The sequence below is a fragment of the Agelaius phoeniceus genome, chromosome 12, assembly GCF_051311805.1.
Source record: "Agelaius phoeniceus isolate bAgePho1 chromosome 12, bAgePho1.hap1, whole genome shotgun sequence".
NCBI lineage: Eukaryota > Metazoa > Chordata > Aves > Passeriformes > Icteridae > Agelaius > Agelaius phoeniceus.
This window is the reverse complement of record NC_135276.1, coordinates 21,913,286-21,937,313: the sequence shown is the minus strand read 5'-3', so window position 1 is coordinate 21,937,313 and position 24,028 is coordinate 21,913,286. Positions and strand designations below refer to the sequence as shown.

The 24,028-nt window shown below is 56.0% G+C and overlaps 1 protein-coding gene across 5 annotated transcripts in view; it reads right to left on the bottom strand.

Annotated features, from left to right (window-relative positions):
* ZFHX3 (zinc finger homeobox 3) overlaps positions 1-24,028 on the bottom strand; it is a 393,056-nt gene that overhangs the window by 104,406 nt on the left and 264,622 nt on the right. For 2 of the 5 annotated variants that reach the window (XM_077184851.1, XM_077184855.1), the window contains exon 1: positions 22,359-22,849. The gene's annotated coding sequence lies outside the window, so the exon portion shown is untranslated. Of the gene's footprint in view, positions 1-20,253; positions 20,345-22,358; positions 22,924-24,028 lie in introns of those variants that run through there. The other 3 variants (XM_077184853.1, XM_077184852.1, XM_077184854.1) reach the window with 3 other exon arrangements.

Here is a 24,028-nt window from a genome sequence, read left to right as displayed (position 1 = left end):
GGCTCTGGGGACAGAGGGGAACACCTGCACTGGGACGAGAGCCTGGCCAGGCAGAGGGACAGCACAGGGTGCCCAGAGCAGCCTGGCCTGCCCCAGAAGGGCCATTCCCAGCCTGGTAGGCTGGCACCTGCAGCTGCCACCAAGGCCACCTGCCCCGCCAAGGGCCACCTGTGCCGCAGGGCGGGCTCTGCCAGGAGCCTGCAGACACGGTGACACTCTCCTCAGAGAGCTGCAGCACAGCCAGCACCCACTGCTTTAGGCTGCTCCCTCCTCTGCCCACGCTCTGCAGAGCCCTGACACTGCACACTGGCTACAGCAACCTGCCAGCGACACAGGTATGGGAAACACGACCTGCAACATGACCTAAATCCTGCTGCAAAACCAAGAGGCACTCCAAGCACCTCCCTCACGCAGCACACTTGCTTTCTTTCCTTTTAGATTTAGGACACAGGTTTTCTAACCCTCCCTGGTGGTTCAGGCACACAAGGGAACTGTGAAGGGAATGGTGACCAAAAGGCAGCACCACAGCTAACAGAGAATGTGTAAAATTGTTTGCCAGGCAACGAAGCAAAACAGGAAGAGCTGCACTTAAAAACCAGGAGGAGTTTTACTGCCCCAGCACACTGGGGCTGACAAGACCATCCACTCGAGTCTACAGCTCCTCAGGCCTCCCGCAGTCCTCCAGCACCAGCACCTGATGCTCCTTGCTGGGCACATCACCAGGACACAGGTTCCCTGTGTTCTGCTTCCCACCTCCAGCCATGCCATTTCAGTACTCCAGCTCTGTTCTCATCCCGTCCTCAGTCCTTCATGGCTTAGCTCCCATTTTAGGGAGCTCAGCCTCAAAGAAATATCCTGGATGTTATTCCTCTTGAAAGTATTTGGCAGCAGATGATCTCAAGTTTTTCTTAAAAGGTGTGTGTGTATGCCAGAAAGGCCATCAGGCTTAGCTGTGCTTGTCCCAGGAAAACAGACAAACGGGACAGAAGGAATCCAGCTGCTGCAGTCCACAGGTCCCAGGCACTCTGGGCACCCACACTTCTGCTTCTTCACTGAATACCTGAATAAAGCTCATGCCACGTGAGACCAGCTCTCCACAGAGCCGGTGCCCACCTGCCCGTCCCATCGGAGCTGCAGGGGCAGCCGCCAGCCCCTGGAGGTGCCTTTGGAGCAGCCTCAGCGCCGCCACACCTGCAGCTCCAGGCCGGGAGGGCGCAGGTGTGAGGGGAGCCCAGCAGTGCCCGAGCAGGAGCCGTACCTCTGGGACTGCATTCGGTGTCAAGTGTCAGCACGTAAATTGCTATTGGCTTCTCAATAAGCAGCAGCAGTGAGCTAAGTGTTTCCCTGTGTCGTGCAGGCTCTCTCTGACTCAATACAGCAGTATTGACAGCACAATCACAGGGTAATCCAGGCCCCACTAATATCTCAGCACCTCCTCATTGAAAATACACTTTCTACTTGGACAACAGCCCATTAGCACAGGCTCCATCACCAGCGTCCCCCCAGCCCACCAGGACACGCAGCAGCACGGCCTCCTGACACTTCCTGGGGCACAGCCTAGGGCACCACAGAAAAGGGCTCTTTGCCATGAGAAATCACCAATGGAAAAAGGATGAAAGCTAATCAGAAAGTCTTTATGGCTCAAGTCTCTGTAGATTCTGGAAAAAATTGCTATTTCCTTGCTAGACAAGAGAAGTTCATTCAGGGAATTAACTCTGTTCTTGCCCCTGACCCTCTGCCTGTCATCCGTCCTCACTATTGTATCTCTAAACCTTGCCCACACCTTCCTCCAGGCAGCAGTTTATCCTTTCATTCATGGAAAACAAGAGACCTGCACCTGCACAGCATGAAAACCTACACTGTACTCCCTACTGCAGGGCAGTAGGGACCTAAATTCTACTTCTACTGCAGGGCATGGATGCTGTGGAGGATCCTTAATACTCCGTCTGGCATTTGGAGAAGAGAGAGCTTTGCTCATCTGCAGGTACCTCGTGTTACCAGCCACTTCCAGACAAGATCAGGAAGCAAAAAACGTTAAAAGCTGGAGGGGCCTGGTGGGTCCCATGGGCTGGACCGAGCACCTGGTGACTCCCCAGGCTGTCCCTGCGGAGTGGCCTGGCTGCGTCAGCCCTGGTCCCGGCCCCATCCCCATCCTTGGTCCCAGCCCCAGCCCTGCTCCCATCCCCGCTCCCAGCCCGGCCGAGCACGCGGCTCCACGCTGCCCACACCCACCAGCTGCACTCATCTGGAAAGCTGCTGCCCCACCACACACAGCACACAAACAGGCTGATCCACTCATCCAGCTTTAGCCTACTCTGGTAACACTCCCGGCAGAGCCAGGAGCACAGACACCTCCAGGAGGGCAGCACACACCGTGCCCAAGGCCTCCTCCTGCCCCACACAGCTTCCTGAAGACCATCCACAATGATTTCACTGCCACTGGGGCCACGGAAAAATGGTCAATCTAAGGAAAACCAGGAAACTAAGGATGCCTTTTACAACCACAGCCCAACATGCCTGGCACAATGCCAGGTCTCTAAGCAACACAACTCCATCATGTCCCAGGCTGACACGGACCTCACCAGGGATGTGACAGCATCGAGTCACTGGAGGAGAGCAGATAAACGAGATGGGAAGCACTTCCAGCAGCAGTGCCTGCTGCCCCTGTGCCCAGGAGGCCCAGGGCCGTGCTCTCCCACTGGACAAGGCATGCTGCAGAGAGCTGAGCACAGGTGCTTGGAAGAGAAGCCCTGTGGCATGCCCACGCCAGTCTGCCATTGCTGGAACCTCCCAGGCAGGGTCAGGAGCTTCTGGGGAGACAGGGAAGATGATTTGGTCTGGAGGCAGATGAGGAGCAGACCCCTAGTTAGGAAGAGGTTAACAGTGCTCCTGCCTGCAATCTGATAAATGGTCTGCAGAAAGCAGGTTCTCTCACTTTGAGATATGATGTCACTAACCTTTATTGATCCACAATCAGAGAACTTTGCTTATCTCTCTCCTGTGATATGCCCTCCTGTACTCAACTAGTGTTTAATACACTGCTGGGCATCTGGCACTCACTGCAGCTCCCAGCACAGCTCTGCTGGCCCAGCAGGGACAGTGTCTGTCAGGCTGTGCTGTCAGTTATGGCCCAGCCAGCTCAAGGCAGGAGTGCAGCCCTCCCACCCCCCAGGAACCCTGTTCCAGAGGGCATTACACACCTGCACTGGAACAGCTGGGGAGAAGAGGGGGCCAACAGCAGCCATGGCCCACCACGGTCTGACAGCCTGGTGCACAAACACCACTCTGTGCCCCAGGTGAGCACGTGCCCTCTGGAGTTACTCCTGTGGGACTGTCTATCTTAACACAACTTTTACTATTTTACAGAAACAACACTTTACTTTTAGCCTCAACTTCCTTTCTAGTAGTTGAGGTGAAACATTGAGTTAGGTGACTAATACAGGAACTATCAATGAGCCACAGGCTCTGACATGGCAGCCAAGTGCTATAAACTGAATGCCCCAAATCCAGTGGGGCTTGTTTCCCATACACCAGTGACACCTGAAAACATTCAACAGCCAGTAGCAAAATCCGTACTGCAAACAGTTACATCAGTCACATGCAGAGATGACTGGAGAGGAGCCTCACGTGCTGGTTTTCTGCTAGATAACACACAAAGGAGCTGCCTGTGAGCCTGCCTTACATCACCACAACCACAGCAATACTCTGCTCACACTGCAGGGCAGCTCTCACTCACCTCTGAAACCAGGAGCTCACAGGCTCAGCCAAACTGGAGGTACTGGAGAGGTGCAGTACAACACCTCAATGTTTGCTTTGAGGGTTATGTGACAATTTGTATTGTAAAGCTTTGGAAAAGACAGAGTAGTAAGTTTTCCAACACATATATAAAATAGCTGTGACCTATTTTACTCACTATCCACCCTAAAAACCACATTCCTGTATCACTGCAGGCCAAGTTTTAGGGTAGGAGTTAAATCTTTTCCCTGTTAGCTACAGGTGATGAAGCACGGGCACAGGGTCCCTAATCCCCAAAGCAAGATCCCAAGGAGAACCACCACGGTCTCAGCAACATCCCTCTTGGTACAGTGAGAGCCCCCTTTGAGTCTGTGCTCCTGTAACTATAATTACACTGCTCTGCAGACAGGTCAGAGGAGAAAATTAAGAAGAATTTGTCCACTTTGCAAAGGTCAAATTACTACACATTACTGTTCTGATCCAGTCTAGTGATTCTTACAGTTTCAGACATGCACCAAACTTTCTTTTTTTAATTAAAGGTCTATTGAAACATGTGCTTGTCAAAATAGTAAATTACAGCCTTCTCCAATTTGTGAAAATAAATTAGGGAACACTGTCTGAATGCCAGCCTTGGTAGAGAACACAAAAAATCCCAAACTTAGATTTCCTGCAAGTTGAGAGACATTTGAATTAGAGGTTTTAGACTGTAAGCCATTAATACTCCTGCTCATTCATTAAGTTCACACATCGAACACTAAATATTTCAGGATGCAAAGGAGAAACACACGGGCCAGTGGCCGAGTCACCTCTGCCTCTGACAGCTGAGAGAAATCATCACTGACCCACCAGAAAGAGCTCTGGCCAATCCCAATCCAAAAGGCAAACCTGGGCAGGCATGGAGGTGCTGCTGATGGATGGGTTTCACCCTGCTGCTGCTGTTCCCTGCTGAGTGCAGTATTTATGACAGAACTTGCCCTGGGTGACACCCTGCTCCACAGAGAGCTGTGGGCAGCAGCTCCAGCCCTGGCCAACAGAAATGGGTGCAAAAACAACCTGAACCCCTGACCCAACACATTCTCCAGCTAAAAGGAGTGAGGAATTATCTGCCATCCAAAATTTCACAAACCCCTTATCCAGCCTTGGACTGCGGGACTCCTACCTGTGGCCGGGAGGGCACAAAAGGCCCCAAGGAAACCCTGGAAACTAATCTGGAAACAGTAGAAAATATCTGGTAGCCAGTAGAAAAGTCTTGTTCCAACCTGCCCTTGCCTTGGGCATCAGCATCAGCAAGCGTGAACAGGAGTCAAGTGTCTCAATACAGTGAGGCCTGAGTCACTTGTTAACAGCATCACTCTGAGGATCTGGTCCACACAGGATCTCCCTCAGCTCTGCCAACCTGCACAGCTGCTCCCCTTCAGCTGCCCACCACTGCCAGGCCTGCGCCAGGAGCTACCACAAATCTGAAGACATCATTCGGGCTGCTCAGACATTTCCTCCATGAAAAAGCTTTCAGTGTAAATATATCCTGCTGCAGCTCAGCATCTCCACTCCATTACAGATCACGAGACTCAGCAATTCCCTGCCAAAACAGTAGACTTGGAATAGTTACAATTTTTAATGTACAGTCTATACGATAACTTCACAACATCAGGGAAAATGCAGCTCAGTGCAGCCAGCAAGAAGTGGCCAGAGAAATTTGCTGGAGGATGCAGCTTTTAGATACAAGCATGTTCCAGGGCAGTCTGGAAGAGCTGTCTCAGACCAGTCCCAGCTACAGATTCCTACAAGGTATTTCTGGAAAGTGGATCTGCCCATAGCAGGCACTGCTGGATGCTGGGCAGAACAGACATCAGAGGGCTCTGCACAAGCTTAGAACAGAAAAATGATAACACTATAGGCCCATCTTCTACCTGGCAGCAGTTTTAGATGACAAGAACCTTCACTTCACTGGATTTAATGAAATTAATGGGTTTTTAAATCCCTTCACCACAGTTATTGCTGTCACCACCTCCAAGACCTGGGTCCTCTGTTCTAGAGCAGTCTGGATGGGAATTTCCAGAAACATCCCTCCTGCCAGCCCTGTAAATCCAGGCAGGTGCACAGCTTTCCCCCAGTAGGAGCCTGGACCCAAGGGGCCAACAGAAACCCCTCAGGTGAGCACCCCTCTCCACACAGGGGCCCCCAAACCTTGCATCTCACCATGCTCAGGAGGCCTGGGCTGGGACCCAAGGGGCAGAGGAGAAAGGGGAGGGTGGCTGCTGCTTCTCTTTATTTAAAAGGTGCTGCTGGAGGTAGAAACACATGAAAGTCCATGTAGGACAAGGGAAGGAATTATCCCTCCCATTGATTTTCGCTCTGGGGTATTAGAAAGAACACAGCATTTATCTGGAGATTTCTTCCCAAAGCTAGCTATGGACTTTCAAACGTAAATGAGACTTGAAAGGGGCTTATCTGGCAAGAATCCACTGAAACTTCACAGGGGAGGGGGTGTGGGAGGGAAATAGGGGGGCCATGTGAGCCTGGCAGGGGCTCTCTGATCCGTGGCCTCTCTGGGTCCCGGCCTCAACCCAGCAGCCAAGGGGCAGAGCCCAGGGCAGGCAGCAGGGTTCCCTGCATCCACATCCTCCTGCAAGCATCCCTTCCTCAGAGTCCCTTCTGCAGGAGCACAGCGCCAGTGGCATCGAGCCCAGGGAGGGCACGGGGCTGGGGCAGCTCCCTGGCTGACAAAGCCCAGGGACCCAGGCTCACTGCCCCTCGGAGCTGCCTCCATCCTCGGGAGCCAGGGCTGTGCCCAGGAGCCGTGGGAGGCTCAGCCCTGACCGGAGCGATGCCTTCATCCTCCAGAGCCAGGGCTGTGCCCAGGAGCTGTGGGAGGCTCAGCCCTGACCGGAGCGATGCCTTCTGCAGCACCCCCAAGGGCTCAGCCCTGACCGGAGTGACGCCTTCATCCTCCGGAGCCAGGGCTGTGCCCAGGAGCTGTGGGAGGCTCAGCCCTGACCAGAGCAATGCCTTCTGCAGCATCCCCAAGGGTACCCACCTCAGGGCCACCCCCAGGGCACAGCCCCTGCCCCATGCAGGCCCTGCCATGGCCCCACTCGCTGGGAACAGCCTCGGCGGGCTCATCTCCCGTGGCTGGCTTTCCCAGGTAGCTGGGAGGGTGTAATTGGCGAGGCAGGAGATTAGAAATATCGGCAGCCTCTAAGTAAGACTTTAATTTACTGGCAGATCAATAGCGCTAGGGTTATATTGGCAAAGTGTCTACAACTCTATTGACTCACGCAATTCCTCTTATCAATTTATCAGAAATCTGGAAGCCAGAAGATATTGTTTGAAGAAAAAAGGCAGCAGGAGTTTGAACACTTAGCATGGGCTGCCCAATCAGGCACTCAGCACTAAGCGTTTTACAGCAGATGTATCAGCCGCAAAGGAGGCCAATATGATATGATTAAGAGCTAACTTGCTTCCTCACATGCCACACAGCCTTTTTAAGCTGCTTCTCACCTCAGACCTTTGCACTGAGACAGTCACTACAACAGACACGTCCCACCAGCCCAAAATGGAACTAGAAAAATTCCTATTTCACTCTGCAAGATCCTAAATTCAACCCCCTCCTGCCTGGACCCTACCCAGGCTCACCTGGGTTTCCTATAAAGTCTCAGCTTTATGGAATTAAAAAAACCCACTACAGCATCAGGAAATCTGTTCAGAAGGATAGCAGAAAAATCTCCATTTCTGTACTTCCTCAGAAAAATCCAGCATGGCAGCAGAAAAGGTCTGCAGTGCCACATTCCTTTGCCTCGCAGGGTGTGAAATGGAAAAACAAAAGGAGGGGAAAAAACCATCTCCCAGATCTAAAAATCCAACGATGACAAACACTGCCAGGTATGAGAAGCCTTTCTTCACCTCAGAGGGGCGTTGGAACAGGAAACCAAAATTAAATACTCCAAACCCCCTCTCTTCCATTAGTCCTCAGATGACTGGAGAACACACAGCAATCTGGGCTCTGGGACCAGGAAATGCCTCTTGACCAGTGAGCTGCCAGTGAACTCCTGGGAACTCCCCTGGCCAGGATGGGGAGCTCCACGCTAATGGCTACATCCTCTCTTCCAGATGGATGCAGCGCTGCACAAGCCACCATTCCACCTGAATTCACTCCTCCACCTCCTGCCACCGAGCACCAATGCTCCAAAAATGACTAAGGTGAGGACAAGTATCAACCCAGGGGCAAAGAGTCTCTGGTTTCCAGGTGGAACTTGCCAGTCCCTGGCCTCAGGCTGGAGGCTGTCACCCCTGCTACTGAGAAGCCACAGCCCTGCCTTCCAGGGGGAAAACAAAGGTTTAAAACTAAACAGAAGTTCTGATGCAATAACTGTGAAAAAGCCTTGGCTGGAGGGCAGAAAGAGGCAGGGTGGGACCAGCACGACTGCCTGGGCCCCTGGCATGGCCAAGGGGAAGGCCAGAAGCCACGGCCCGGGCACCACCACAGCCCCCTGGACCAGCAGGGGTGCCCAGGGTCTCCTTGCTGCCCACCCCACCTGCCCCAGAGCACCAATCCCTACAACCTGTGCCTTGGGCAGCTCTGGCAGACCCAAACACCTGTGGGGCCCACAGAAAATCAGATGGAATGAAAGATTAAAATGAGTAAAATCCTTGAGCCCAAACAAGGACCAAAGATACCGTTCTTGGGAGGAGAAGAAATGCCTGCCTTCTCCTCTATCAAAGCAAAGAACCAACACCCAGCTGGTGCTGAAGGCCAGCAATTCCCACTCCATCACTGCCATGTCCAGATCACCAGAGCCACCCTTGGAGCCTCTGGTCTGGAAGGAATCATCCATCCCATGGCATTTAAGGTGCCCAATCCCAACATTAGAAAGCAAACACTTGGCATGTCCAGAACAAACGGAGCTGGCTTGGTTCTGCTCATCCACAAAGCAACTACCAGAGCCGGGGAGCAAACATGCATCTGGACACCCAGAGCATCAGCTACAGCAACCACCTCAACCCTCAGACACCTTTGTCCTGAGGCCCACCAGGGTCTGCAGCCAATTCATGCAACTGGGTCTGAAGCCCCCTAAGAACACCCGGCACAGCTGAGACCACCGAAATGGGGAGAATAAAGACCTTTAGCTTAAGCTCCAGGAAGCAAAGAGAAAAAACACTAATTAACTCAGCAGCAAGTTGTTAGTATTTGCATACAAATGCAGCCACAAATCAAGACAAACAAGGCAGGACAAGGCAGGCCCGTTAGTACACAGGGATCCAGCCCAGCTCCTGTGGGTCACCAGCTGCTCTGGGGGGCACAGGGAGCCAGCCCTCATCTCCACCAACACTCCTACAACCAGCAGCAACAGAAGCCACAGGGATAAGGTTTCCTTCCACATAAAACAAAGGACTGGGATGAATTCTTCAATCCCAGTCAAGAGTAAAGGAAGAGCTGCTGGAGAAAAGCTGAAATGGAAGCTCCTCACTGGGACAGCTGTGCTGCTCCTCACCTGGGATGAGGGCAGAGCAGGCTTCCACCACAGTAGCCATGCAGGGACGGACAGACCCACAGCACAAAGAACAGATCACACCTGATGGAGCAAAAGAATGTGCCCAAAAGCCTGAAACAAATGACCCGAGCAGAACAAAATCCAGCTACTGCAGCAGTTCAGCAAGTTTAGCCTTCCAAAAGGCACTACAGCAGTAAGCTTTATCACACATTTCACCTGATCGTGCCTCCTTGCCTGGCAGAGGCTGCAGGTGTGCTTGGCAGCGAGCCTCCCAGCTCGGGCCCTCCCTGGGCACTGAGGGACTCAGAGCTCCCTTCGTTTGCACACTTTACATTTGCCAATTCAGTCACTTATTACTGCTGAGGGCTCAGTATTACACAAAATTCACTATTTTTCCTCTCCCAAAAAGACAAAACCTGCAATTCCACTGTTTTGCTTAATTACGTGTTCCTCCCTCCCAGTCCCCTCAGCTGGGATCTCAGGATTTAAAAGAAAACTCCAGCAACTACCAGATCACATCAAGGTGCAACAAAAAGAAATCTGATTTCTAATTTTAAATAGGAAACTCTCGCTGGCAAGATCCCAAGAACCCTTCCACGGTGACTTTTATCAATGGCAGGTTTGTCATGACTGCAGCTCCGAGCACAGACCATGGGCTCAGGCACAGAGCAAAGCAGCACAGCCTGGCGCTGCTGTGGGGCACGGGGAGCCCGTGGGAGGCACTCAGAGCCCTCATGGGGCACTCAGGGAGCCCATGGGGCACACAGAGCCCCCGTGGGGCATTCGGGGAGCCCATGGGAGGCACTCGGAGCCCCCATGGGGCACTCAGGGAGCCCGTGGGGCACACAGAGCCCATGGGAGGCACTCGGAGCCCGTGGGAGGCACAGCTCCCAGCAGCACTGGCCAGCAGCAGCTCTGTACCTGCAGCCAGCAGACACAGCCGGGGCTCAGCATGCCCGCAGTGTGACACATCCAACAGGAGCCAGGCCCGAGCTGGCAGGCAGGACCCACGGAGCAGCTTCCCACCACAACACACAACTGAATTGAACCTGAACCGAAGGAGCATTACAGTAGAATTATTCTACACAAGATTGTTTTACTCCTAAATGCAAAGTTTCAGAACAGACATTATTGAAGAAATCACAGCAGCTATAACAGCTATTCCCATGCTCAGGTCCTGCAGCATCCAATTTAGAAACCATCCTTCTGGCTTTTGAGTGTGTTTGCAGGAGAAATCACTTCTGCTTGTCCTCACCTGGGAACCAGTTAAGATCACATTTTCACTCTGGGGTATGATATTTTGCTTTACTAATGACTTCACAGAGAATAAACCATTAAGAAATTATCAGTCTATGGAAACAATCAGAATCTGGAGGTGTTGCACAGGAATCACTCTGTAATGACCAGGAAAAGGGCCACCACTGCGCTATTGCTGGAATGTGGATGGGCACACAGACCTCAGCGTAGAGTCTAAACACACCCGACGTACAAACTCACAGAGAACACTACACATACCCAGCTGAGAGCCAGGAGCACATCCAGACCCAGCACAACCCACACCAGAGCAGGGCACAGCGTGTGCCCAGCCACCCTCCCCTCTGCCACCAGCTACATCCCAGAACTCTGAAAAGCAGGAAAGACACAAAAGAGACTCCTGGGACATGAGATTGGGCCATTGCTTAAATAAAACCAAAATCAGTTTCAAAAATTGCAGCAAATATTTGGTTTGGAGCGACAAAGAGTGCCGGACAGTGGAGGAGGGAGCTACCCTGGGAGGACAAGGAGCTACCTGGGGCAGGTATGGACCCCTCAGAGAACAGGATCCAGACCCTTCAGACAAACACTGGGCAGTGCTGCTGAAGAGGCACCAGGTGGGAGGGAGCAAACAGATTGCTTGTTTATTGAAGCAGGTGAAACTCCAAACAGAAGCCGTGCAGGCTGCCAGCTCCAGGTGCTGGCTGCGCACGGACACAGGAACGCAGCGGGGCACGGAGCCCGCGGCTGGAGCAGGGCCGGGGCAGAGCCCGGCACTGGGCCCCGGCTGGAGCAGGGCCTGGGCAGAGCCCGGCACCGGGCCCCGGCTGGAGCAGGGCCGGGGCAGAGCCCGGCACCGGGCCCCGGATGGAGCAGGGCCGGGGCAGAGCCCGGCACCGGGCCCCGGATGGAGCAGGGCTGGGGCAGAGCCCGGCACCGGGGCCCGGCTGGAGCAGGGCTGGGGCAGAGCCCGGCACCGGGCCCCGGCTGGAGCAGGGCTGGGGCAGAGCCCGGCACCGGGCCCCGGCTGGAGCAGGGCTGGGGCAGAGCCCAGCACCGGGCCCCGGCTGCCAGCAGGGCCGGGGCAGAGCCCGGCACCGGGCCCCGGCTGCCAGCAGGGCCGGGGCAGAGCCCGGCACCGGGCCCCGGCTGCCAGCAGGGCCGGGGCAGAGCCCGGCACCGGGCCCCGGCTGCCAGCAGGGCCGGGGCAGAGCCCGGCACCGGGCCCCGGCTGCCAGCAGGGCCGGGGCAGAGCCCGGCACCGGGCCCCGGCTGCCAGCAGAGCCGGGGCAGAGCCCGGCACCGGGCCCCAGTTCACAGCAGAGCCGGGGCAGAGCCCGGCACCGGGCCCCGGCTGCCAGCAGGGCCGGGGCAGAGCCCGGCACCGGGCCCCAGTTCACAGCAGAGCCAGGGCAGAGCCCGGCACCGGGCCCTGGATGGAGCAGGGCCGGGGCAGAGCCCGGCACCGGGCACCAGTTCACAGCAGGGCCAGGGCAGAGCCCGGCACCGGGGCCCGGCTGCCAGCAGCCCCGGCTGCTCACCCACAGCAATTTCCACCAGCTCCCCACGCCAGAGCTCCCAAAAGGAGAAGGATGCTCAGAAGGAGCCAGGGCCCGTTTGGGACCAGCTCGTCCTTCCATGGCAGAAGGAGCTCATCCTTCAGCTAAGCCTAAGCCTCAGCCACAGCTCAGTTTCCTTAGGTCAAAGGGCTGCACAGGGATCCTCTAAGTTTAACCATAGTGCATTCTTGAAAGGGTAAAATAGTAATACAGTAAAGATGACTAAAAGCAGTGCCTTCCTCCCAAGGACCCTACACCAAATGCACACTTATACTTGCCCCACATGGGGACCAAGCTTTTGGCTGGGGCAGCAGCAGAGTGAGCCCTCCTCTGGGAACAGTCCTTAGTCCCACCTGCCTGTTCCCCTCTGCTCCAGCAAAGCCATTTCAACCTGTGTCACATAATTATTTCAATTAAAGGGAAGCTGACAAAAAACCAACCAAAAATAAAAATATTTTGAGGAAGCTTTTTTCCCTCCATCCTTTAGCAGTTTTTCTAATCCAGGTCCCTTCCCTAAAACACTTCCCCGTGCCACTGCCCCAAAGCTCTGTGTCAGCAAAAGGAAAAAGCATCCAGGGCAAGGCTGGCCTTGGCAGCAGCATCAGTGTCACAGACAGATGGGACACCAGCCCCTGCAGCCTCTCCAGGACCTGCCTCAGCACCACTGAGCCCTCGCTGTGATTTACTTGCCAAGAGTCCCTACACACAGGTAAACAAGAGGAGTTCAGTGCAGGCTGCAAACACAGCAGTGTGAACCTGCTCGTGTGAACAGGACGTTCCTGTTTTGGTTTGAAATCCAAGTTGCTTTGGTACAGCTCATAACTGTTTCCAATTCAATTAAGCCAAACTAAAATAAACCCTCCTTGAACTGAAAATCATGTCCACGGGCATTCTAATGTGCAAGTAAATCCTTTGAAAAAATAATAATAAACCAATGCAAACTTTTCTAAGCAGGAAGAGTGCTGGTAAGCAGAAGGTATTTGTTCTGAAAACCTCTGAAACAGTCAGAATGAGGAGCCAAGCACAGTTTTCACCAGACACTTCTCAGAGCCCAACTGCACTGTTTACCTAAGACAGTTAAAAGGGTATCAGCAGCGTGAAATGCAGTCAGCTTCAAAGTCACAGTCTCGAGTCTCAAACATGCCACAGCAACCTCATTTTAGGCAAACACAGGCTCTATTTTTGTTAAGTGTTTCTCTTCCTCTGCTAAGCAAGAGGCTCATACAAGGAAGAAGGAACTTTAAAATATAAAACCAACCAAACAAAAAAACTTTCACACTGAAGACATCATGAGAACATTAAAGAACAACTCCTCTGTCCTTTCTCTCACAGTACTCACTGTAGCTATATCTACTGAAAGAAGCTTTATTTTACCATTTTCTTCCCCTTTTGTAACAGATCTGCACACTAAGACTCTCAGTCCTTTTATTTCCAGTCACCAGAGAGTCAGGAGCCATCTCCGGGGCTCAGAACTGCCCTGGCCTCCTCATAGTGACCTGGACCATGGGGCTGACTTCAGCTCCCCATCCCCTCTGTGCTGGCCATGGGCAGCCAAGGGCATCACTTGAACTGTTCAACATCCAGGTAATGCCATTAATGGAGACAGCTGAGTCTCAACACAAGTAAATTCAAGCAGCAGTTGAGAAATCACCCAGTGCTACTCCACAGCTCAGCTAGGCCCTCAACAAGACACAGACACAGCTTTTAATATCCCAAAGATCTGCACAGGGGAAAACTGTGACCAAAATACTCCTGCCCTCCACCTCCTGGCATGCTATGCTTCAATGGCAGCTGGAGCTTTTTTGGTTTCTCCACATTTTTTCATTTTAAAATGCAGAAGACTCACTGAGCACCACTGAGCACCACCAGCAGTAAAATACCCATGTCTGTGCCCAACACCTCCCCACTCATTTCTCCAGCTGTAGGGAACTTCAGCTCTCCAGAGGACAGCCAGTGCTTCTCGAGGAATCTCACCAAACACATCTCACTGACCATTGCTACTTCATGGGCTTCGTACCCAGAAGCAAGAAGGGCCCGAGAAAAAGATTGCTGGGGGGATAAAAACCAGAATCCTGACATCCAGTTCCTGCCTAAAGTAAGCAGACATCCACACAGCCAGTGGCTACTTGGACTCAAGGAAGGAAACCTCCAGTCCCAAGAGAGCATCCCATCATCCCAGAGACACAAAGGGATGCTTAGAGGAGGAACATGGCTAGAGAAGTGGCTGGTTGGACACTTCCAGTTGCACTGCTAAGAGCTGGAGGACCATGCAGGGGGCTTCTGGCAAGTAGGGCTGCAGCCCTAGGCACAGCTGGGAGGTTTCAAGAGAAGAGCAATCAGTCATGCTGCTCCTCCGGTGAGGCTGACCCCAGCCACTGCTGTGCAGGACAGAGCTCAACCCTCCTCCTCCTCATGCATGGGCTCCAAGCAATCCCCCAGGCACTCCCAGAGCTTGGCTCTGTTGTTCACACATCTGCAGTTCCAGGTGAAACTGCTGCAAGCCTGCCATGAAGGCAGCTTTTCACGCAGGGCTGCGCTGGCACCAGACCCACCACCTGGGTGAGTTCCAGCATCTCATGCAAACCTCCAGGACTTCCACGTCACCCAAAATAAAGAGGAAACAATGGAGAGGCTGGTTAAAATAAAGCAAGCAAGGAAATAAAAAAATCTGTGGCAGCTCCTTCAGACAGGCACTGCTATTCACCAGGTAACTGCTCTGTGAAATAGCAGAGGGGCACGTGGTGCTGACCACCCTCCCTAGGGCTGGCATCCCACACCAGCACACAGCTCAGGACAGGCTCCACGGCCAGCAAAGGGCATGGGCTGGCAGCCATGCCCAGCTCACCACCTGCTCTGCCCTCTGCCAGCCAGGAGGGACTGCCACAAACCCACCCTGCCGGCCCTCCTGCAGCCCTGCTCTGGGGCACTGTGTGCTTCTTGCCCACCATCCCCGCTCCTTGACCAGTAACTCAACCAACCCAGCTCCACCACGCTGCTGCCTCCTCCAGCTGTGCTGCAGGCCCAGCGCCATGCCCATAGGAGCTCAGAACCTACATCTGCCTACACCTTCACATCTGCCTCTGCTTGGACTCTCTAGGACTACAAACCCTAGCCAACATGACCAGCCCTCTACCCCAGTGCTCTGTGCTCCAGAAAGCACCAACACCAGGAGGAATGAGATGGTGTCTCAAAACAAGGACCAACCAGCTCCGTTTCTCCAGTACCACAGCACAGGTCTCCAGCACAACGCCCCGCTGGGAGGTGCTGAGGTGCTCTGGACAATCCCTCTGCTCCACAGCTACCCCCAGCACAGCACCTACTCCCATTTAAAATTTAAGGATGCAACAATGCTCTGGAGATTTAAAACATGTTGTGATTTTTCACAATTAACTTCCACTTACAGTCCCTGCATGTGAACTACGCATCATCCCATTTCATCCTCCAGCTGAGGCAAACACTTGGTGTCTTGCCCAAAGTCGGCGTCAGAGCTGAAACGGATCTTTTGACTTCCAAACAAGCTCACGGTGTTAAGCTGCTTTTAACTGTCTCTATGGAAGATGAAAAACAGCAAGAAGAAAGGAACTGGGGAAGGAAGTATGTAAGACTAAAAGAGACAAAATTAACAGGAGAAAATTAAAGAGGAGAAATTTAGGCTTTGACATCTGAAGCAGCTGTGTAGGAGCACATGTCTGGGTGCTGCATACCCAGTTTCCAAAAGAAAGGCCAGAGCACCCATTCCTGAAAATGAGATGCGAAGGCATTGACTGCAGCACCCTGGGGACACGGTGAGCCCTGTCAGCCCCTGGGTCCCACTGGGCGCCTTCATCTCCAGTGCCTGGGCCCAACACTGCCCTGGGCACCTGCTGTCCCCCAGCCCAGCAGCACCGGGAGGGACGCCCTGCTGCTGGCCCTGCTGCTGCATGCAGCCCGGTGTGAGTGACAGTGAGCCCGCTCCGTGCTGGCGGCCGGGGTGCCTCACTCCGACACCAACAAAGCACAAGGTTAATTTGAACCTCACAGCCCTGCTGCTGCGCGCTTGTGCCTCCTCCTCGCCCTCCCTCCCCGCTCTCCTTTCTGTGCAAAGCCTGACATCTACAGTTCTGTCTGGCACAGTCAGGGGCTGCGGTGGGAACCGTGCAAGGACACGGGGACACGGTGGCCAGCTGCCCTGCGCTCCCCGGCCTTCGCTCACCCACGCGGCGCGGCACAAAGCAGCCTCAGCCCCATCAGGAGCCAAGACCGCCCGGCAGCACCGCTCCAGCGGCTATGAGCACACTGCCACAGCTCACCCGAGAGCAGCTCCTGCGCCGGCACTGACACCCAGCCCTGTCCAACACTGCACAGCCCAGGAACCACAGCCCGGCAGCATCGCCTCTGCAGCCATGGTGCGGGAGCCTCCTCCACCCAGAGCCCCTGCTCTGCTTTCCAGGTGTCCAAGGGGCTGGGCACCAGCCTCTGCAACACCAGAGGTACAGCGGAAATGCACAAGCTGCTGTGCACAGCCTGAATCCAGAATACCTTCACACTGCAGGAGCAGGTCTGGTTTGCAGACTCTGCAGCTCTCAAACACCAAGTAGCTCCATGCACTTCCCTTGCTCTGTCTCCTGAACCAACCTTCAGGCCTGCCGACATGTTTTTTCACCACATGGTACCTCAGCAGACACACCTTGCTTGGGCAGGGAGCCCCAGATTCTGCATCATCTCAAACAACATGCACCTGACCGTGCTTGTCAGCCCAAACGACCTGCACCTGATGGCAGTCAGCGAGCTGTGCCTCCGCACCCTGCTCGCCTCCCCCTTCCTCACTCAACTCCACTATAACAAGAAGACCCAAACCCTCTGAGCCCAGCACCAGACGTCACAGTCACTCAGGAAGCCCAGCCCAGCAGGATCAAGCACGCCATCGCCATGTCACCATCAGCCATGCTGTTTGTGCGCCGAGCCCGCATCGAGCGCCGCTCTGTTTGCACAAGGCAGCGTGGAAGGAGGGTTAAGCCCCCTGCCACCCAACTAACCCAACCAGCCATTTCAGAGCCAGGCTGCCACCAGCCAGGAAAGCGCAGCTGGAAGCCCCAGGTGAGCCCAAGGCAGAACACAGGGTACGCTGCTGTTGGGACCTGAGGGTTTGGAAATAGCTCCCATCTTCCCTGGGCAGGGACCCGATGCTTCAGCAGGCACGCTTGGGCCACGTAAATAAACACTAAGAGCTAAAGTGTTACAGGCCCTGCAGTCTCCACTTTCCCAGACACCAGGGCAGGTGGAGGACAGGAGAAAACCTTTTAGCAGAGCTGCCAAGCACATTGTCTGCTCCAGCATTACTGCCAAGCCAAGGAACCTGCACAGCTCAGCCCTCACCAGACTGAATACCTGAAAGCCTGGTTACCACAAGGCCAGCATCCCCATGTTCAACAGTAACATCCACCACGCAGTTCAGAACACTGTGAAATGTTTGTTTTCCAGGGGGGAAAAAGAAAAATACTGCTGGTCCTCTTTGCCTTTTCATAGTGAGAGGCATGTTTGGCACTTGTGACATAATGAAATTACAATCAACAGCCCAGTGTCTCTCCAGGCAGCAAACTCAAGGGCAAAGCTGGGTGGCCGCAGCCTGCCAGCAGCACCCGCTATCCTCCCACTGTCCCTCCACCCCGGCAGTGCCTGGAACACGGTGGCAGCCACCACCAGCTGCGGCCTGTGTTGAGCTCCCTTCCTGACACCTTCAACCAAAAAATAATTTTGTGCGAGGACAAAGTAGGACTGTGCTCGCAGCCACCCCTGGCACACGCACGATGCACACCTGGCGCTCGCAGCCCCACACACCGCCAGCGTTGCTGCGGCGACGAGCACCCACCTCCCGCACCGACAGATGGACACGTCTGTCCAGCACAGCCAACAAGGAAGCGCTGGAAGCTCTGGCTTCTTGCCGGCGCAGCGAGACCTCAGCAAGACCCGCAGCATCTCCGAGGGGAACGAGGGGTGGCCGGGGCTGGTGGGATCTCCGGCCCAGCAGCAGGACCGCTGCCGGCAGCGAGGGAAGCCCGACTCATCCACCCTGTTTTGTTGTTTGTTTTTTTGTTTTAAACTAGCTGGAATTTATCTATTTCTCCAATCCCTGCCTACACACAAACCCAACCTCGGGAGCAAAGAAAAATGCCTGAATCGCAGATCAGAGACAAAGCAGAAGGCGAGCGGGCGGCCTGCTCCCGCTGCCCTCACCTCACCCCTCGGCGCGAGGCGGTTATATTTAGGTACCGCCACGGTCTGCGGTGCCGCGGCCCCCTCGGGCACGGCGCAGAATGCAGATTTTCCAGACAACAGACCACAACAGCTCCGTCAAAACCATTAGAGGCTGCGGCGCCCAGGCCTGCGCACAGATGTTTTGATTCCCACTCTCCTGCCACGACAGCCCTCGACAGCCCCATCGCTGCCGCCATGCGCTGGACACCCAGCCTGAATTTTGGCTGTCGAGCAGGGAGGGAGGAGAGAAGGGCAGCCCTGCTCCCCAGAGAGGAGCTCCTCTCTCTAGTCTCCCCCTGCATCTCCCCAGGGTTGGACAGCCTCCCCCAGGGCTCCAGTCAGCGTGGGGAATGACCCACCCTCAAGGAACAGGAGCAGCGGGGACAGCCCCCACAAGCACCTGCCGTGGCCCCGGGGCCTCTCCCAGGCTGAAGCCCCCACAGCCATCAGTCACAGGAGCCTGCAAGCAGCACAGGGGTCTGGCACACGCTGGGCCAGAGGGACCTGTCGTGACCCAGCTTTGGTTACAGCCCACTTCTCCTGCCAGCCGGACGCACCCACAGCTGCACGGCCCCCAAAGCAAAGCCACACAAAGGCCAAACCTTGGCCACGCTCTGATGGAGGGATGCAGGAGCTCTGAAATGCTCAGCCTCTCCCGAGCCTGTCCCTCCAGAATCGATCTCTGCAGCGCAAACACACCTCCAGCCCCGGCAGGGCCGGCGCCAGCACCCACAGAAGATGGTTGCCGAAAATTCTCCCACCGCAGACGAGAAAGCAACACCGTCAGAGAAACGCTCCCACGAGGGATCGACCCCCGCAGAACAAAACACGGCATGTGAATAAAGTTGATGTAAAAGCCCACTAGTCCTTTTTCTGCTTTTCCATGTAATATTTTTTTTATTATTATTTCTGCTATTACTGTTATTTTGGAAAGCGGAAGGCGGTGTTAACAGGGAGGCTGACGCAGCCAGCTGTGCGTCCATCAGTTTGGGATTCAGCGATTCCTGCTGAAGCCTTTCAACCACTGGCCAGGCCCAAAGCAAATCTGCTGCTCCTGGCCTCTGGCACGACACCGACAGCACCCGGGGCGGGGGTCAACGCACAGAGATGAAAGAGGGACACACGCCTCTGCTTTTGTCAGAGCAGCCACCGCTGGGCCCAGCGTGACAGCGGCCACGACAAGGCCGGGCGATGGTGCCAGGCACACGGGGCCGCCCGCACCACCCTGGCCTGCCCAGCAGCACCTTGGCTGGGTCCTGCAGGAACAAAAGGCAGCGGCAGGGTGGGAGGGAAGGTCCGGAGGCTCTGCAGCTGAGGACCAGAGCTGCTGCGGCCGGCACCGCTGCGCGGGAGAGGGGCTGGAGCCAACTTCCTGCTGCCCTCTGCTCACAAAATGACCGCGTTAAAAAGAAAAGAGGAGGAGAAAAAAATACAAATACAGCAAAGCAACTTCTGGGGCCAGATACAGAGTTTCGCTCCCCTCTAATGTGCCTTTTCTTTGCTTTTGTTCCAGTGGAAGACAGCCCGCGGAGCGGGACCGGTCAGGAGGCAGCTCAGGCAGCCGCACAGGGGAAAGGGGAAAGCCCTAGACCGGCGGCAGAGCAGCAGCCTGGCGAGCCCTGGGCCTGGCCGCAGGGCCGGCGCTCCATGGTGCTGAGGAGCCCGGCGTGACCCTGCTGTGGGGGCCCTGGGACGCCCCGCTGTCCCCCCTCCCGGCTGCTCCCCGGCCTCCGCTGCTGCGGCAGCCGAAAAGCCACGCTCCGTCTTCGCTCAGTGCCGGACCAGACAGTGCTCCCTAATGAGGGAGCATTACAATCAGCTTGTAATGCTGAATTTTTAATGCTGCCGAGGGCTCTGTTACATAATAAAGGGGGAAATGGGAGCAGAGGGCGGCCGGTGGGGCGGCCCGATCCCCCCGGCCATGCAGGTGGCGGCCCCGGCCCACCGGGCACCCCTCGCACCCCTGACCCGCCGCTTACCGCCAGCGCCGCAGGACAGGGCGCGCTCGACGCCCATCGGAGCTCCTGCCCTGCCGCGAGGGTTGCACAAACTTTCCTCAAGTGCGTGGAGGGGTGATGCCAAAACGCTGGCTCCGCACTCTGCCGCGGCTCGGCCGGGAAATGATTTAAAAGCAAAGTTCACGAGCATGTTAACGGCATGCTCTCGTATGTCCCCGCACACACGGGCTGCGCCGCGCCGCTCAGTAATACCCTAAGACTGTAAATCTATAACCACTGCAATGATTTAGTGATTAAAAACATGATAACATATTGTGTAACTGCAAACCACAGAATCCCTGCCAACTCTCCTCCGAGATACAGGAACAAAAATACAGAAAATGTGTTGCTCGCAGCGGTCTTCCTAAACTCGATGGAAAGATTTTAATAATAATGCAAAAAACCCAAAAAAAACAAACCCCAAAAACAAAAACCCAACCCAGACATTAGAAAAGGCTGGATATAAAGCAAGGGTAGAAAAAAAAAATATTTAAAAGATGGAATTTTAAATACGGATCTTGCTCTAACAAATTACAATCTAAACATGCCTCGCTTTTTTCTCTTTTTAAGTTTGTCGTAACTGGAATAACTGGTCTTGTGTGATGTCTTGCATATTCAAAGTGCTTTGTAATAGGATACGGAGACCAAACCTTATTTGCCTAAACTCAATGGGTTTTATTTTTTCCCCTCTCTCCCCCCCATTTCTTTTCCTTTTATTTTCCCTCCTCCCCCCCCCTCTCCCCTAACAGGGGGAGGGTACAAGGGGGGGGGGGGAGGCAAAAGGAAGCCGAGGGCTTTAAGCTGTAAGGAAAATACCTGAAAGGGGAAGCTGCAATCCGTATTACAGCGAGGAAAGCCAAATATTATACATATATTTTTAAAGGCAGCTATGGGAGTTTTGGCCTCTAAGCAGCCAACTTGACCCCATTTTCTCTATTCTCTTACTTCCTCCGTCGGAGGATTCCTGCACCTTCAGTTGTATTCGAACTCAATGTGACCCTAAGGAGGGAGTCACCGAGTCTCCAGAAAATTGCTCCATATTAAACAGGAGCAAGAAGAGGAGAAAGACAGCCGGCGCAGAGGGGACACGGTTGCGTTAGAGTCCAGGACATACCGAGAGCAGCCCCAAGCACAGCGGGAGAAAGAAACAGACCTTGCTCGGAATCAATTTTTGTTTGTTTGTTTTAAAAAGAAGGGGCGGGGGGGGGGGGGGAAGGGAGAGAGGAACTGAATAATTAAAAAAAAAAAAAAAAAGAAGACAAAGACACAAACGCAACCCAAATTATAAATAATTCACAGTCCGAATCCCGCGTGTGCGTGGCACCCACGCACGCCGTGCACGGCCGGGGCACATACATACACACACAGACACACACGCTCCCCTCGGAGGGTGCGAGCGGCAGCGGGAACCCGAGCGCGGCGGGTCCCGGCGGGGACCGGCAGGGACCCGCGTTTCACGTAGCGCGATAAGCGCCGGGCGATGCAGCCCCGAGTCATTAACCCCGGCCCCGAGCGGGCTCGGCCTGCGGTGCCGCCCGCCCCCGCCGCGCTCCCGCACCGAGCCGCCCGCGGGGAACGAGAATCGCCGTTCCTGTGCGCGGCCAGGCCGTGCGGGCCGCGGGGCGCGGGGCTCCGCGGGGCCGGGCCCGCCGCCGCCGGGGCAGTTTTCGGCACTTTCTTCGCCCCTTTGTTTTCCGGCGCGTCCCCGGCGCGGAGCGGTCGCGGCCCGGCGGGGTCCCGGGGGGCGCGGGCTCCGCGCGAGGCCGGGCCCCCGCCGCCGGCCCCGCCGCGCACAAAGCGGCCGGGCGGGCGCCGCGCTCGCTGCGCGCCCCGCGGCCATGGCCGGCGGGCGGGGCGGGGGGGGGTCCGCGGGCGCGTAGCGGCCCCCGCGGCGCCGGCACCTGCGCGTCCCCGGCGGCGGCGGCGGGGCTCCGGGACGGCGAGCGGCACAAAGTTTGCTGGGGGATCCGGGGCGGTGGGTGGGAGCGGACGGGAGGGGGGGCCGGACCAGCCCCATGCAAAGCAGCCCGGGCGCCCCGAGCAGGAGGAGCCCGAGCGGGGGACAGGGCAGAAAAGTTGCCACTTACGCGGTCGCTGCTCCGGCGGCGGCGGCGCTTTTAATCCCGGGCGGCGGCGCGGGGGCTACAGATCCCATGCAGGCTGCGGCGGCTGCGGCGGCAGGAGCGCGGGGCTCCGCGGAGGGGCCCGGGGCAGCAGCAGCGGGAGCCGGGGGCAGCAGCCGGAGCCGAGCGGGAGCCGCCGCCGCCGCCGCCGCTGCCCAGCAGCAGCATCGTTGTCGGGGAGTTTGCAGCCCCCCGGAGAGAGGGGGCCGCGGGCGGCGGCAGCAGCAGCGGCGGCGGCGGGTCGGGGCGGAGCGGCGGGCGCGGAGCGGAGCGGGCGGCGGGCGCGGAGCGGGCGGCGGGGCTGGCGGTCGCCGGAGCAGGAAGCGCCCGGACTCAGATCTGATGATTGGGAAGAAAAAAAACTCTTTGGATCTTTATTCTGCTAATTAGTTTCCTGCAAAAAATGGCTGATTAGTGCAGTGCGCATGTGCCTCATTACCCAGGCACGACGGGAAGGGCTAATTAGCCACCTTCTGGATCAATAAGATTCAGCCCAGGCGGCGGGGGAGGGAGCGAGCGCGCAGGAGCGGGCGGGGGGAGCGCGGCGGCGGCGGCGCCGCACCGAAACTTGGGGCAAGCGGCCGGCCCCCAGCCCGCGGCGGGGGGGCCCGGCCCGGCCCCGCTCCGCGCCCCGCCGCGCTGCCCCGCGCAGCGCCCTGCCCGCGCAGCGCCCTGCCGGCCGGGGCAGGGGGCGCGGGGCCGGCCGGCGGCTCCGCACCGCTCCGCGCCGGCGGGACCTCCGCGGGGCCACCTGCCCCCGCGCCCCGGGCGGGGCCGCGCCGCCCCGCGCAGGGCACAGCCAGGGCGGGCCGACCCCCGCCGCCGCCGCCGAAGTTTCCCCGGGAGCCGCCGGGAAAGTTGCGTCCGGCGGCGATCGCAACTTTGCGCGCCGGCCCCGCCGCCGCCGCCCGCGGCATCCCCGCAGCATCCCCGCGGCGCGGCCCGGCCCCGTTCAAACTTGGCGGCCGCCGCTCCGAGCGGGCCGGCGGATCAATGCGGCCGCGGCCAGCCGCGCTGGGAGCCGGGCTACAGGTTTCACCAGCCATCGCTGGCAACAGCTTTGTCATTTTCTAAAAATAAGAAGCTAAAAGTTATTGTAGAAGAAGGGGCTTTTTTTGTCCCCCGCACAATGTGCCTTTTGTGAGTTTAATGCCATTCTGGGGCTCTCTATGGCCCCGGACAATGGGGAACTCCAGGAGGCGGCTGTGCCTCTGCCTTTTTTCTTTCTTGCTTTCTCTTTTCTTCCCCCCACCCCCTCCTCTTTTTTCCCCCTTTTTTCTTTTTCTTTTTTTTTTTCTTTTTTTTTCTTTTTTTTTTTTTTTTTTTTTTTTTTTAGGATGCAACATTCCTTCAGTCCCACCAGAACCTCTGCTTTGATTAAATAAATATTTCTCTAGCCTAACGGTAATGTTTTTCACTTTCTGCTCGGGTCCATGTCCGATTATTATTTAAAATTTTTATTTCCAGGAGCTTGTCCCTCCCCATTCCAGCCCTAGCGAGAAATGTAGATGATTGCTGAGAACGTGCGATTTGAATTTTAGGAGGAGGTGAACCAGTAAAGAACCTCTATCCAGGCTTCAGGAATATGTTTTTTTTCATGTTTCTGTAAGAGGCTATTTTTATTATTAGCAGAA